The sequence below is a fragment of the Ornithodoros turicata genome, chromosome 2 (genome assembly GCF_037126465.1).
Source record: "Ornithodoros turicata isolate Travis chromosome 2, ASM3712646v1, whole genome shotgun sequence".
NCBI lineage: Eukaryota > Metazoa > Arthropoda > Arachnida > Ixodida > Argasidae > Ornithodoros > Ornithodoros turicata.
In genome coordinates, this window is record NC_088202.1 from 55,300,268 (window position 1) to 55,314,400 (window position 14,133).

General features: G+C 47.4%; 1 non-coding gene across 1 annotated transcript; it reads left to right on the top strand.

Annotated features, from left to right (window-relative positions):
* Positions 1–10,815: 10,815 nt before the first annotated feature.
* Positions 10,816–10,907, top strand: Trnai-uau (transfer RNA isoleucine (anticodon UAU)). Its single transcript is given in 2 exon segments — positions 10,816–10,853; positions 10,872–10,907. It is a non-coding gene; the product is annotated as a tRNA-Ile (tRNA).
* The last annotated feature ends 3,226 nt before the right edge of the window (positions 10,908–14,133 follow it).

A 14,133-nucleotide genomic window follows, 5' to 3' on the forward strand; every position in this document is an offset into this window, starting at 1 on the left:
GACATTAACCATTTTAATATGCTGTTGTACATATCCTTTTGTGCTCTGTGCTGTTTGAAACAACACGCAAAAAGTGTTAAATGATTCATTAGTGAGATCCGATTGAGGCAAGACTCCGTGCTTAACGCCAGTAAGAATGGATCATCCAAGAGATCTGCATGTATAACTACGTAAAAACATTAAATCAAGTAATCAGAAATAAAATAAGTCTTGGGCTAATTATTAAAATATTTGTGTAGCATGTCAATAGAGCTTAGCTATCTTGCCTTGTTGCTATACAATACGTACATTGTATTATTAAAGTGGCATGCAAGTCGGGAGAGTATTACACCCACTACATACTTTGGGAATTCAAACCAAATGATTTCAATTGCAACTTCTGATTTGACATGAGGCATAAGCCACAGGATAACTGTAGAATATCTACAGGATGTACGCTTTTATTGTCGCAACGGACATCGCAAATAGACATCTAGAAGACATCCTATTTACGTCACTTTCTGACAAAGATATTCCGACCATTTCAGGACGTCCTCTGGACATTGGTGGTTGTGTGGGTATGGACGCGTTCCTTTCACGACTAACACCCGCTTTATGCGAATGCGATGTTAACGTTAACAAAGCAACTTTTTGCACACCGTACGTTGTGAAACGTGTCTCTTGGTTTCTCGTTCTTTTAATCATGTGCCGTTAGTCTACGCGTTCCTGCTTTTGATGCACATCATTCTCGTGTTTCAAATCCTTCACATGGAAAGCACGTACGTACGTGTTGCTCTAGTACCCGCATAGCTCACCAGAGTACTCATGGCGTGGGTCCGAAAAGCATGTGAGTGCGTTGTGGAGTAGTTGTGCCTTTCAATTCATGTTTTGGTGATAATATTGTGCACAGAACGACTGCGAAGCGATATGTCGGACTCCGCAAGCGCCTCCTGTAACGGGGGATACACAGGAAAGGTGAGTGTCTGCGACATATGTGTGTAGTGAACTAAATGAATTAGTAATGATACGGTCTCCTGCAGCTCTATACGTAGAAAACCAACTGATGACGACTTCCACGGCTGCCCGGAATGCTTCCTGTTTTCCTCAACAGTTTCTGTAAAGTCAGTGAGAAACTGCATCGTGAAATACAAAATATGTTTGTTTCAGAAGTGCACAATAAAATAATTCATGTTTATTTCAGTATCATGCATCTGCGGGTTTCATCATGGAGGCCCAAATAAGCTCCCGAGTGGCTCAGTTCCGCTTGGAGGAGAAATGCTGCTACTTCAGCTGCGACGAGTTGCCAGATGGTATTTTGAACTGGGACCAGTTCAAGGTGGAACCAGCTGCAAGTTGGTTTATTGAACTGGGACCAGTTCAAGCTGGGACAAGCTGCCAACTGGTTTTGAACTGGTCCCAGTTCAAACTGGGACCAGCTCAAACTGTGTTATTGAACTGGGGCCAGTTCAAGCTGGGACCAGCTGCAAACTGGTTTTGAACTGGTCCAAGTTCAATAACACAGTTTGAACTGGTCAAAGTGGCCCCAGTCAAACTGGTCCCAGTTCAATAACACAGTTTGAACTGGTCCCAGTTGGAAAATTTTTCATCTGGTGGGGGGGAAGCTGGTTACAACTGCAAAGCCGTATCTCACTATTGGTGATGAGAAGCTGTTCTTCATATTTGATCCACCCCACGTGCTGAAATGCCTTCGCAACATGCTGTTAAAGTATGACTTCCAGGTTGCCAACCACATCATAAGGGCGCAGCATATCCGGGATGCTTTTGCCATAGACAAACAGCTTGAAATACGGTTCATATGCCACGGCTAACTGATGGGCACTTGAATTTAACGTTCAGCTCAAAAATGAAAGTCAAACTGGCTGCACATATCTTCAGCAACCATGTTGCAGCCTCAATGTTCACCCTATCCACTTTCCACCAGCTACCACCTGATGCCATCCACACAGCCAGATTTGTTGAGCACGTCTCTTCGACACTCTTAACAGTAGCCACCTGCATGGCAAGACGAAATATTCTTCGGCAATACAACAGGGGTCTGCTCACAAGGACTTCTTGCTGGAGTGCCTGTCCGAGTTTGAGAAGATTACAGTTCTTGGATGGACCGCCCCCGTGTATCCGTGGCTTCTGCTTGACCATGACTTCCGTGCTCCAGCTCAGCGAAGACCTGCGAAACTCTGGCATACAGCCTCACTCGAAGGCTGAACCAGGATGCACTCGAAAACACCTTCTGCATAATTAGGACAAAGTGTGGAAGCAACCCTGACTCCGGCTGCATTCAGTTCCAGGCAGCAGTAAGGCATCTGCTACTCGGACAACTTTTTAAGACTACGCAGGGCTCAAACTGTGCTGAAGACGTGGACTCCCTCCTGGCGGCAATACCTATTGGTCCTAACTACATGAGCAGACTTGGATGTTCTGCTGCCACGCACATCACTGACGGTGTCATCATGGCACCCAGTGAGTCGCCATCACCGCTAGGGTCCAACAGCACAACATTCTTCGCTGCTGGAAGAGAATGCCACATTTCAGGACGCTAGCCACCTATTACTTTATTTGAGTGTAAAGAATGTGGACAGTACTGACTTTGGAAAGCTGTCGGTTCCTCTTCCTGCCTTTGCGACGTTTGTGGGTGCGTGCGAGGAAGCCTTCAAAGCAAACGTCAAGACATTCTTCACCTCCCAAGGGGTGAGATCCAAGCTGTGTGAAGTGTTGGACACACTTGTGCCAAAGACATTGAGTTTATGTTCTTCATCAGTGTATGATGATTTATTTCACTTTTTTCTCAGGGTGCGACTGTTCTGGTTTGCACGACATAGGAATGAGGAAGTACTAAATAGTACGTTACGTCAAAAGGCACTGCAGCAGGCAGTGAGATAAGTTCATAATCTGTGCACGTTGTTTTGATGTAACCAGAAGTTATTTTCTTTCCATGCAAAAGCATATGCATGGTTCTGTTGTCTATCCAGTGCTTTCAGTTGTAACCTAGATTGCACATGATCTCTTGTGATTCTTTCATTCCTGTGTAGCGTACGATTGTCATAGTGCACTTTTACACATATAGCTCCTTACTGTGTTTGTATTTTGACAGCCATGCAGAGTTCAGTAGTGTGTGCCCATTTATATGTTTAGTGTATGTACACCTGTGTACATAGATACCTAGCATACATTTTCTATTTTGAATCTTCAGCAGTTTGCTATTCTTTGATACGTATTAGGTGTATCCCGGTGGAAGCCCCAGCCATCATCCCATAATAAAGTTGTTGTTGTTTGCTTCCCCTTGTATATAGATTCCTAGCATGGATTTTGGATCATCAGCAGTTTGCCCTCTCTATGATGTGCATTTAGTCTGCACCTGTCTACATAGGTCCCTAGTACGTAATTTTATATTTTGGATCCTGCGCTGAGTTCAATAGTTGTGTGCACAACCGCCAGTATGTACGTGCAGTTATGTGCAGGGCTAAGCACTTTGTGCAGCTTGAAAACCTACACCACGTGGCAAAATGTGCACAAAATAGCAGAAGCAGAGAACGTTGTCAATGCTTTGACATGCCTTTAATACAAAAAATGCTGTTGTAATCAAAGTAGTAGTCATGAACAGTGTGTACGCTCTGAACAGGGTTGTCATTGCTGGAAGCTGATATTATTTTGGCTGTTTTGCAAGATAAAGTATCACAGACTTCTAAACTGAGCTAATGGACTTGTGCCTTCTAATTCCTCCATAGCATTCATTACGAATGCCAAAAACTGTGGGGAGACATAGCACCACACAGCATGCAAGTATCATATAATGTGATCCAAAAGTGCAAATATGTTCACTGCCACCTTCTTGGTACGAGAGATATGTGGAAAGCTCCAGATGTGCATGGGGATAACAATAGCAGCATGCATTGGACATCCCTGGGCCCTATCTGTGTTTGCTGGAATTTGTACATTATCCTTTTGTGCTTATTCACTACATAGACTGTCATACTGGTTATTGCACATTATTTTGTCGTGGTGGGTGTTTATACTGGAGTTGGATGGACTAAAAATAATACTGTTTATACTGTATTTATACTGTTTACAACGCCATGGCGAATTTACCTGTGATAAAAGAAAGCAAGCCCCCACCTGGTCTCCTGTGTCCTTTGTTGCACGGATGTCGCTAGTGTTAATTCATCTCTGTTTACAAATTGTTCATGAGCTTTTGCTCTTGGATTTGCTTTCAACAGCGATTGTGACATTCTGCTGCTCGGCATCGTGGTGGAAGGAACGCGCAGCGCGAGCGCCCGGCCCGCCCGGTGCTATACGTAACGGTGACGTACCAGGTGACGTCATTATGACGAAATTTGTAGTATGCCCCGCAACGGATGGATGGCGCTGACGGTCTTTATCATGGCCGCCCTTGAAGACGTGGTGGCCAATGGAAGCTTCGCTACCATTTATATGTACCTTGGAAAGTCTTCTTGGCGAGGGATCGAAGTTGACCCTCGAACGAGTTCAATTCATAGCCAGTCAGTTTGAAGAAGGAGCGAAGGCAGCGCGTGAATTCACTTTGGAGACGTAAGACTTCTTCGAAGCCCACCCAAGAAGTCTGGTACAAGAAAGTTCAGCAAACGTAAGACATCGTCCACTGCAAGATGTTACCGATGTGGGTCCCCAAAGCACAAGGCCAACAGCAAGGACTGTAAAGCGCTTGGACAGAAGTGCCACAACTGTGGGAAAATGGGCCATTTCAAATCTGTCTGCAGAAGTAACTCTTTACAGATACAGGAGATTGACTGTCAAGAAATGGAGAGCGTACTACAGGTAGAGAATAGCGGGCAGAAGCCAAAAGGAATTTTCGTCGAAGTAACATTTGAACAAGAAAAGATATAGTTCCTCTTGGATACGGGATCCTCAGCATCACTTATGTCTTCTGACATGTTTCGCACAAAGTTTTGCAGCGTTGCAGCGGAGCTGAGGCGGTTGCCGTTAACAGTACGTCAACAGGTTTCCGATTAACTTCGGCGGCTCCAGGATAAAGACATCATCGAACCTGTCACAGCATCACAATGGATTTCGCCCATCGTGGTTGTACGGAAGCCAAACGGCAGTATCAGACTGTGCGTAGACCTACGGGTGGTCAACAAAGCCGCCATCATGGATGTTTTTCCTCTGCCACACGTAGAGGAGCTACTGAACTCTCTTACTGGCGCAGCAGTGTTTTCGAAGTTGGACTTGGCTTCAGCCTACCACCAGATTGGGCTGGACGAACAGAGTAAAGAACTCACAACATTTATTACGCACGAGGAACTGTACAGGTTCAAACGGGTATGTTTTGGGTTGTCATCGGCACCTGCAGCTTTCCAGTGGATGATGACACAGATCCTACAGGGATGCAGCGGGACAATGGTCTACATCGATGACATAATCATCTACGGGAAGGACGAAAAGGAGCACGAAAGAAATCTTTGAGAGGCTCTGCGACGCATTTCCAATGCTGGGTTGGAACTGAACAACAAGTGTCTGTTTTTCCAGAAAGAAATTACATTTCTTGGACACAACGTCAGCGAAAATGGCATCACACCACAGGAGAACAAGGTACAAGCTCTCTTGGATGCTCCTGCACCGATCGACAGGGCTACATGACGTTCTTTCCTCGGCATGGTAGGATATTATTCGAAATTCATTCCACATTATGCGGACGTGATAGAGCCACTTCGCAAGATGCTTCGTGCTGGAGAAGAATTTCTTTGGGACTGTGAAGCAGAGAATGCTTTTCGAGAAGTCAAAGTACTACTTACTACAGGAAAAGTTCTGCAGCCCTTCGACCCGTCGCTGGAAGTAGTAGTGACAACAGATGCCTCATCTATCGGTCTTGGAGCTGTTTTGCAGCAGAAGAAGGATGGTAATTTACAAACTGTTGCTTTCGCCTCAAGAACACTCTCGCCCCATGAAAAGAAGTACTCGACCGGCGAGCGTGAAGCTTTGGCTTGCTTATGGGCTTGTGAACGTTGGCACGTTTACTTATGGGGTCGACGTTTTACCCTACGTACTGATCACCAGGCACTGGTCACGCTGCTTTCATCGCAAGGTTCCGGTCATCGACGACTACGCATATCAAGGTGGTGCGCTAGGCTGCTTGTGTACGATGTTAACATCGAGTACTACAAAGGGACTGAAAACGTAGTTGCAGATGCATTATCAAGCTTACCCATGATGGACGACACCGCAACAGGATTCGACGAAGAAATAATTTCTTTCGTAACTGACTGCATTACAAAGGATCAATTGCAGCAGATGGTGTCTGAAGATGCAATGTTACAAAGAGTAGTTACTTACATTAGACATGGTTGGCCTTCCAAAAAGTCCCTACAAGCAAAAGATAGGCCGTATTTCCAAGTGCAAGAACAACTGTCCTGTGTAGAAGACATCATAATGCGTGAGGACAGAATTATCGTGCCATCTGCACTGACAGACACGGTGATCCGCAATGCTCATGAATCACACACAGGCATCGTGAAGACAAAGCAAAGGATCAGGGAGCTGTATTGGTGGCCTGCCATGGATACACAAGTTAAACTGGCGCTGTACAACTGCAGCGTGTGCCAGGCAGCCGACAAAACCGCAAAACCACGACCAGCACCACTTCAGCCGGTACCTCTCCCAAGTATGCCATGGGAAAAACTAGCCATCGACATCACGGGACCGTTCGAAAAGGCTCCGGCAGACTGTAACATTAGTCGACTACTATGCAAGTGGCCGGAGGTATACTTGTCATCTTCAGTTACATCTACCACCATCATTAACTTTCTACAGCATGTATTCAGCAGAGAAGGGTACCCGTCGGAAATCGTGTCCGATAACGGTGTGCAATTTAAATCAACGGAGTTCAAGAGCTTCTTACAACAACGCGGCATCAAACACTATTGCTCATCGCTACACTACCCACAAGCGAATGGGTTAGTAGAACGATTTAATCGTACCTTCAAACAACATGTTCAGCTGGTAACGTTGGAACGTAGACCACTGCGCACAGCAATCACAGAATACCTCGGCGTGCTTAGAACGATTCCGCATGCTACGACTGGTCTGTCGCCCGCTAGACTACTGCATGGAAGACAACCATGAACGAGGTTGGACGTTGTGGGACTCCAACAACGGAAAGAATTCGAGGACCCTGCGCATGTGCTGCAACAGTTGAGACAACGTGTAAATGACAAACAGGAGCACATGAAGAGAATAACAGATTAAAGGGAGACGCGCAAAAGCACCTACGTTCTGCCCCTCATGAGCCTATTCCCGACCCTCATGGCCTCACGTATCTTCACCTCATGAGGGTCCTCATCCTCACTTGTCCTCACCTCTTGAAGGCTTTCATGGCCTTTGGAGTCCTCGTCTTCACGTGCCCCCACCTCATGAGGGCCCTCATGTCCTCAGGGCGCCTGACGTACTATCGCCTAATGAGGACCCACATGGCCTCACATGTCCTCATCCTCACGTGCCCTCACCTCATGAGGGCCCTCATGGCCTCACGTACCTTCACCTCATGAGGACCCACATGGCCTCATGTGTCTTCAAGTTACTAGGAGACACGTACGTGAGCCTCAAAAGAACTTTCCGTCATGTTCACATGAGACTTCGGCGTTTATCTACTGTGTACGTAGTTGGTATTAATGATACTGCGCGGCATTAAACTGTTTACAGGGTTTCTTTAGATTCAACACACTTCCTGTGTACTTTGATTAGGTTATCATTAGCGTAAAAGCGTTAGAAGCGTTCGCCATCTGCTGCAATGCACAGGTGGACTCTCCGAATTGTATCTTCCACGGCCCTTTTTATTTCGGATCTGTAAAGCGACGAGCAGAAAGCAGTGATTTTCCCCTGCTGGTCAGCCGGCGATCGTGGTTCGCTTTTGTATACTTCTTCTTTGATGCGACCCCAGAGGTAAAAGTCCATCGGCGTTATGTCAGGAGACCTGGCGGGCCATGACACTGGACCAAATTGGCCAGCCCACTTATCACGGAACATGTGATGGAGCAGCTGTACTGCACGCCGCGCGCTGTGAGGTGGAGCCCCATCGTGCTGAAACCACACGCGGGTCTGTTCAGCAAGAGGCAGGTCATCAATAAGGCTGAACACGGCATCTAAAATTTCGCTACAGTAGCGGTTGGCATTTAGGGGTCCCGTGAAAAAGATTGCGCACATTGGTGCACTGCTCCGTGCAAGAAATATGTAAGCCGAAACCGACTAATTAATTGCTCAAAAAAAGCAGTTTGCTTTTCTTGGAATATTTTTCGCTGAAGGTCATGGTTAGAAATGCGAAGCCCCGGAAAAAAAAACGAAAAGTTTGGGGAAAACCGTTCTTTTTTCGGTTTTTTTCCTCGTCCCCAGAAAAATTGCCCAAAATTTCCAGGCGACAAAATTCGAAAATACAAAGTTCCGTGCCTTTGATGCGTTCCAACCTGCCAACAGTGGCTTAGATGCCTCTAATCCGCCAACAACCACCAACTTAGACCTCCATCTGGCCGCTCCAAGCGATCGCCGTCGCGTTCACACAATGTCGGGGTTCTAGTCGGAGTGGACGGGTTGTTCTAATTACCTATCGCTGAGTAGACACCAGTCTCATGGGATGCTCTGCTCTGCATTTATGCCTATAGAGGATGAACACTGCTAAAGCTTCTAGCTCAGTGTATGCTGTGGTTTGGCCGGCAATGCTACGACTCAATTTTAAATCGAATAGAGACGCAGTAACCACGTCTGTTTCCATTTTCCCCAATTTTTCAGAAAAAAAAACCAAAAAGAAGAACCGTTTTTTTTTTCGAGAGATTCAAAATTTCCGGATATTTTGCACCTCTAGTCCTGATAAGTAAAACAAGGGTTCCATAAGCGTGCGAAGTAAAATTTAAAAGTTAGGATGCTTACTTATTTAATTAGTGAGCGTATGCAAATGAGCCGCTCACTACTCAGTTCATGGCCGATGTCCCAATGACATTCACAAAAGAGAAATTTCTTCCATGGCGCCATCTGTTCACGAATTATTCAGCCGGGAGCATCCGGTATAACGTAGCATTCCAATGGCCGCAGCTGCCTCGTTATGGCCTCACCTAACAAACATGCCTGGAGCTATGAGAAGCGGAGGAGTCACGTTGAATATTGCATGATGAACAGCCCTGGGAACGGGACCGAGAGACGACAGGACAAGTGCTAGGACAGGACCTAGCACTCGTGTTGTCGTCTTTTCTCTCTGCCACGTTCCCAGTGCTAGTTCATCATACAAGGTCAACACCAACATGCCCGGTTTTTTACTTTGATATCGCGTTGAACACTCTGCCGTAAACGCTGCTGCGCTCACGGACAGCTCTATCGTCTGAACTAGAGACCGCAGGCGCCGACCACAGCACAGGTATTTCGACGAGGGGGGGGGGGAGGGGGGTTCGCGCTATAATGCTATTGCATTAGAATCTACTTGCCCGAAAAAGATTTGGCCAACGGTATTCACCTTCTGGGAACTTTTGCAGGACTTAGGCCTGCTTTAGGTCGCTTTGTTTCGCGGGAAGTTAAATTTTCTGTATTCAGCTCGAAATGTTGAACTAAAGAAACTTTTTCGTGCCGCAAATATACAGCCCACGTAGGAAACGTCCAAACCCATTAAAAGCACACATTCATTTCATTGGTAACAGTAAACAAAACAAAAAAGTACGATAATCATGGTTTTGAGACGCGCTGATTGCTGGCACAGCGTCACGGTAGCGGCTGCCGCGTGGTGACACCTCCGTGTGACCGCGTTTTGGTGTCTGTTTTCTATATTCCTTGTTCCTTTATTACATTCTTTTCCTTCTTTTCTTTTTTTGAAGAAAAACGATGGGCAATAGCAAAGACAGCTATCGACTGAGTTGTTCTGTTAGGTGCGCCTGCTTCTCTGCGACTTAGCTCCACCGCAATTCAGGCACAGATTGAAACAAAGTGGTTGCGCTATGACTAGCTCTGTCTTCAGCAACAGAGAAAAGATAAACACGATTTTGACTTTAGGAGCGGCTAGGACGGAATCTGAGAAGGCAACCGAGAAATACGCGGAGTGGTTTGCCGGTGATAAAGTGCCCGCGTTTATGACAATACGGCATACCTGCGACCGTCTCACTACAGTTGGTAAATTTCATTCGGGCAAGACGAAAATATATCATGTGGGTACATCTGCAGAAGATGAAATAGCCGTTGCCACACCGGGAAGAGTCGCCGAAAACCCGCACGTCAGCGTACGCTCGGCTGTGAAAAAGAAAGAAAAAGAAAGGAATGGCCAGTTCTCGCATCTGGAGGACACTACGGGACGGGACCGTAACTGTACCATCCGTACCAGGCCTGGTGTGCTGCAGACTTTCCTAGTCGTCTAGACTTCTCTAATACATTTCTGGAATCTGGATCCAAACAACGAGGTCACAAACTTCTCGGACATGGAGCCCTGAAATAATGAGGTGCACTCTACCAGGAGTCCACAAGTTAAATACGCACACGCGCACTTCTGGAGCACAAGTAATTTACGCTGGCTACGGCTGGCAAGAAATCGACCGGGCTCGTACCGTCGACCACTCCCATGTGATAACGACACCAGTGCATGACTCACTCAGCCAATGCCATGAACCTGTACTACAGTGAACGAGAATGTATATTATAGTTCATTATGCATGCACGTCGCAGAAGCAATGTATCATGTTGCGTAAGAACCACCGTACAAGAAATTAAGGTCGGCAAGATACGCTAATCTCTTGGTTTTATGCTGATTGGAATGCTCTTGTGAAGTTGTTAGCTGTCCGAGACCTTTCGCGCTGCATCGCGCTCTACATGTTGCAGGGCAGCTCCCCAGTGGCGCAATTGGTTAGCGCACGGTACTTATATGGCAGTGGCCGTGAGCAATGCCGGGGTTGTGAGTTCGAGCCTCACCTGGGGAAGTTTTTATTTAAGATACTGAAAAATAATTGCGCAAGTCAGAGTCTGTACGTCAGTACACGGTTATTGTAGAACGACACAATGGCGTCCCGAACTGGGCGCGCGAGATATTACCCTTGTCCCGAGGCTCGCAGTTATAGCTCGTTATAGCGCATCTCCCCCCTTTAATACACTCAGCTACAAACCTGTCCCAGACATACGAACGCACTCATTTAAATCCAACTTGAAGTCGTTTCACTGGCTTCACCACTCTGCCGCTGCGAGTAGTCATTCCTGTTGGGTTATGTGGGGGATGGTCTCCTGGGGTGGATGGTTGGGGGGGGGGGATGGCCGGAACTGTCAGACGAACCAGCTTGGGAGACTTCCCCAGATGACGCCCTAGCGGAGACAGCATGCTCAGGCCCTGGGCCTGTTCCTCCTCCGAGTTCCTGGGGACGAGAGTCGGACGTTGGAGCTGCCAACGTATCTACAGAAGGACCTTTTAGGGGGCAATCAGAGGACGAGGACGGTACAGGTATCAAGTGATATCTGTTCCTACGGAGTACACCATCGTCCATCTGAATGTTGTAGGACCGAGGCGTTGCTGCTGGTGTCTGAACCACGCCACTTGATCGGGTGTCCGTTATCCATACCCTCTCGCCTTGCCGTAGGGGTGGCAGGGTTCGCACTCCATGTCGCAGGTCATAGTTTCTTTTTTGCATTTCGAAGCGACGCTCTTCCCATTGACGCAACTGATGCCGGTCTGGTGTCTTTGGTCTTAACAGTGACGCGGCGGTAGGAAGCGACGTGCGAAGACGGCGACCCATAAGTAGCTCAGCCGGACTGAAACCATCTCCTAATGGCGTACCGCGGTAGCTCTGAAGAGCTTTATACGCATCGTCCGACTTTTTGAGACTGAGCTTGATGACACGGACAGCGGCTTCGACGAAGCCGTTGCTCTGTGGAAAACGTGGACTGGAAGTCCTGTGTTCAAATGACCACTCTTTCGCGAATGTAGCAAAGTCACTGCCCACTAGTCTCCGAAATTGTGGTCCATTGTCGCTGATGAGTACTTCTGGCGTACCGTGCCTGGCCAATATGGATTTCAGGTGATCGATGACCGCTGAACTTGTTAATTTGGTCAAAGGAGCCAGTTCCGGATATCTTGAATAATAATCCGTTACCAGCAGGAACCACTTGCCACTAAGGTAGAAAAGATCGACCGCTACCTTCTGCCATGGGCGCTCTGGGAACGGCGAAGGCATCAAGGGCTCATGCCTATTGGTAGACTCCTGGACACAACGCGGACATCTTCGAACAACGTCCTCGATGTCCTTAGAAATTCCAGGCCACCAAACCGCCTGCCTGGCTCTTGCCCTGCACTTTGTGATCCCGGCATGTCCTTCATGGCGCTTGTCGAGTATCTCTCTTCTCATGGCGACGGGGATAATAATTCGGGACCCTTTCATGAGAAGTCCGTCGTCGAGAGAAAGGTTAAACCTCTCTTGCCAGTAGTTCTTGCAGCTCGAGTCAACAAGTGCTTTGTCTGACCAGCCTTGTTGAAGGTAATTCGACAGCATCTGACACGAAGTGTCTTCGTATTGCCGCCGGAAAGTAGGTGAGATTCCCCTGACGTAAGCCTGTTTTCGGGGGAAGGTCCTGTATAATAGCGTGAATGCAAGGCCATTCTAAGGTCCACATTGCTGGCACAAAGGAAGGGGCAGGTGTCAAGGATGGAAAACAGTCTCGTAAGCGGGCACCTGCATTGGCAAAAGCGGACGCAGGGCAGCTCACAGCAATGCGACGAAGGGGATGAAAAGGTTGCGTCAGACAGCGGGCGTATACGCGGAGGATGGGTGAGTCCCGCAGAATGGGGATAGGCAGCTCCCGAGCTGCGGTGAGTACAGAAAATGTCTTCGTTGTTCGAGGGACTTCAAGACAGGTACGGAGACTGCGGCCTTGGAGGTTCAGCAGTTCCCGTTCTTGGGTGCAGCTGAGGGCATGAAGGATCAGGAGGCTGTATCGCAGTGTGCCCAAAAGAAGAGCAGTATGAACCCGGTGGAGGTCCTGGCAGGTCCTGGAGGTCCCCAGGAAGGACATGGGATACATTTGAGGACATTCACCTGGCTGGGGGCTTTCGTAACAAGCGTCTTCATGTGAGAGAGCCATGTGAGGCCTCGGTCAAGCCTAGGTAACGGCAAGTTTTGGCAGATTGGATAATACACCCTCCAGAAAGGGTCTATTATCCTGGAGTGTCACACTGCAAGAATGACACGAGGATCGCTAAAACAGTGCTAAAAACAATAAGGACAACACAGGACGGACGCACTGCTCCTGCACTGTGTTGTCCTTACTGTTTTGAGCACTATTTTAGTGATTTTTTCATGTGTGACCAGCGGGCCCAACTTGGTACTTTATGCAAAAAAAAAAAGACAGCTATATTTAAACGAATACAATTACTCGTACATATACACTGACTAGCATGTCTCATAATTGAAGCCAGACCAGTGGAAAAAAGGAAAATGTTGGAGACCAATAATCTTCCATTCGTATGTCTGAGAGATACATAACATGTGAGAGTTTTTCTCAATGGTGAACGGTTTCTCTACGATGAAAAGTGTATTGATTGCGGAGCTGTAGCATATAATACGGTATATAATCGGGTTTAGGAGAACTCGTCACAAGCCCGGTCGTCACAGGCCAACTGGTCATAGGTGAACTCGTCAAAGAGGCCAACCCGTGACAGGGCATCTCGTACGAGGAACTGCCGTCACGCCGTAATAATGGTCACAGTGAACCTCCCACCTGCTCAGCGCACCGTACTCCGCAACGTGTGAAATGCGTAAAAGGCTCTCCTGACCTAACCTTAGTCAGTCTCGACGGGTGCATATTCTACATGAACTGACCCACTCTCCAACGTGTAAAATACGTAAAAGGCTCTCCTGACCTAACCTTAGTCAGTCTCGACGGGTGCATATTCTACATGAACTGACCCACTCTCCAACGTGTGAAATAGTAAAAGGCTCTTTTGACATAACCTTAGTCAGTCTCGACGGGTGCATATTCTGCATGAACTGACCCACTCTCCAACGTGTGAAATAGTAAAAGGCTATTTTGACCTAACCTTAGTCAGTCTCGACGGGTGCATATTCTACATGAACTGACCCACTCTCCAACGTGTGAAATAGTAAAAGGCTCTCCTGACCTAACCTTGGTCAGTCTCTCAACTTTTGTCCGCCCCCCAGCAAC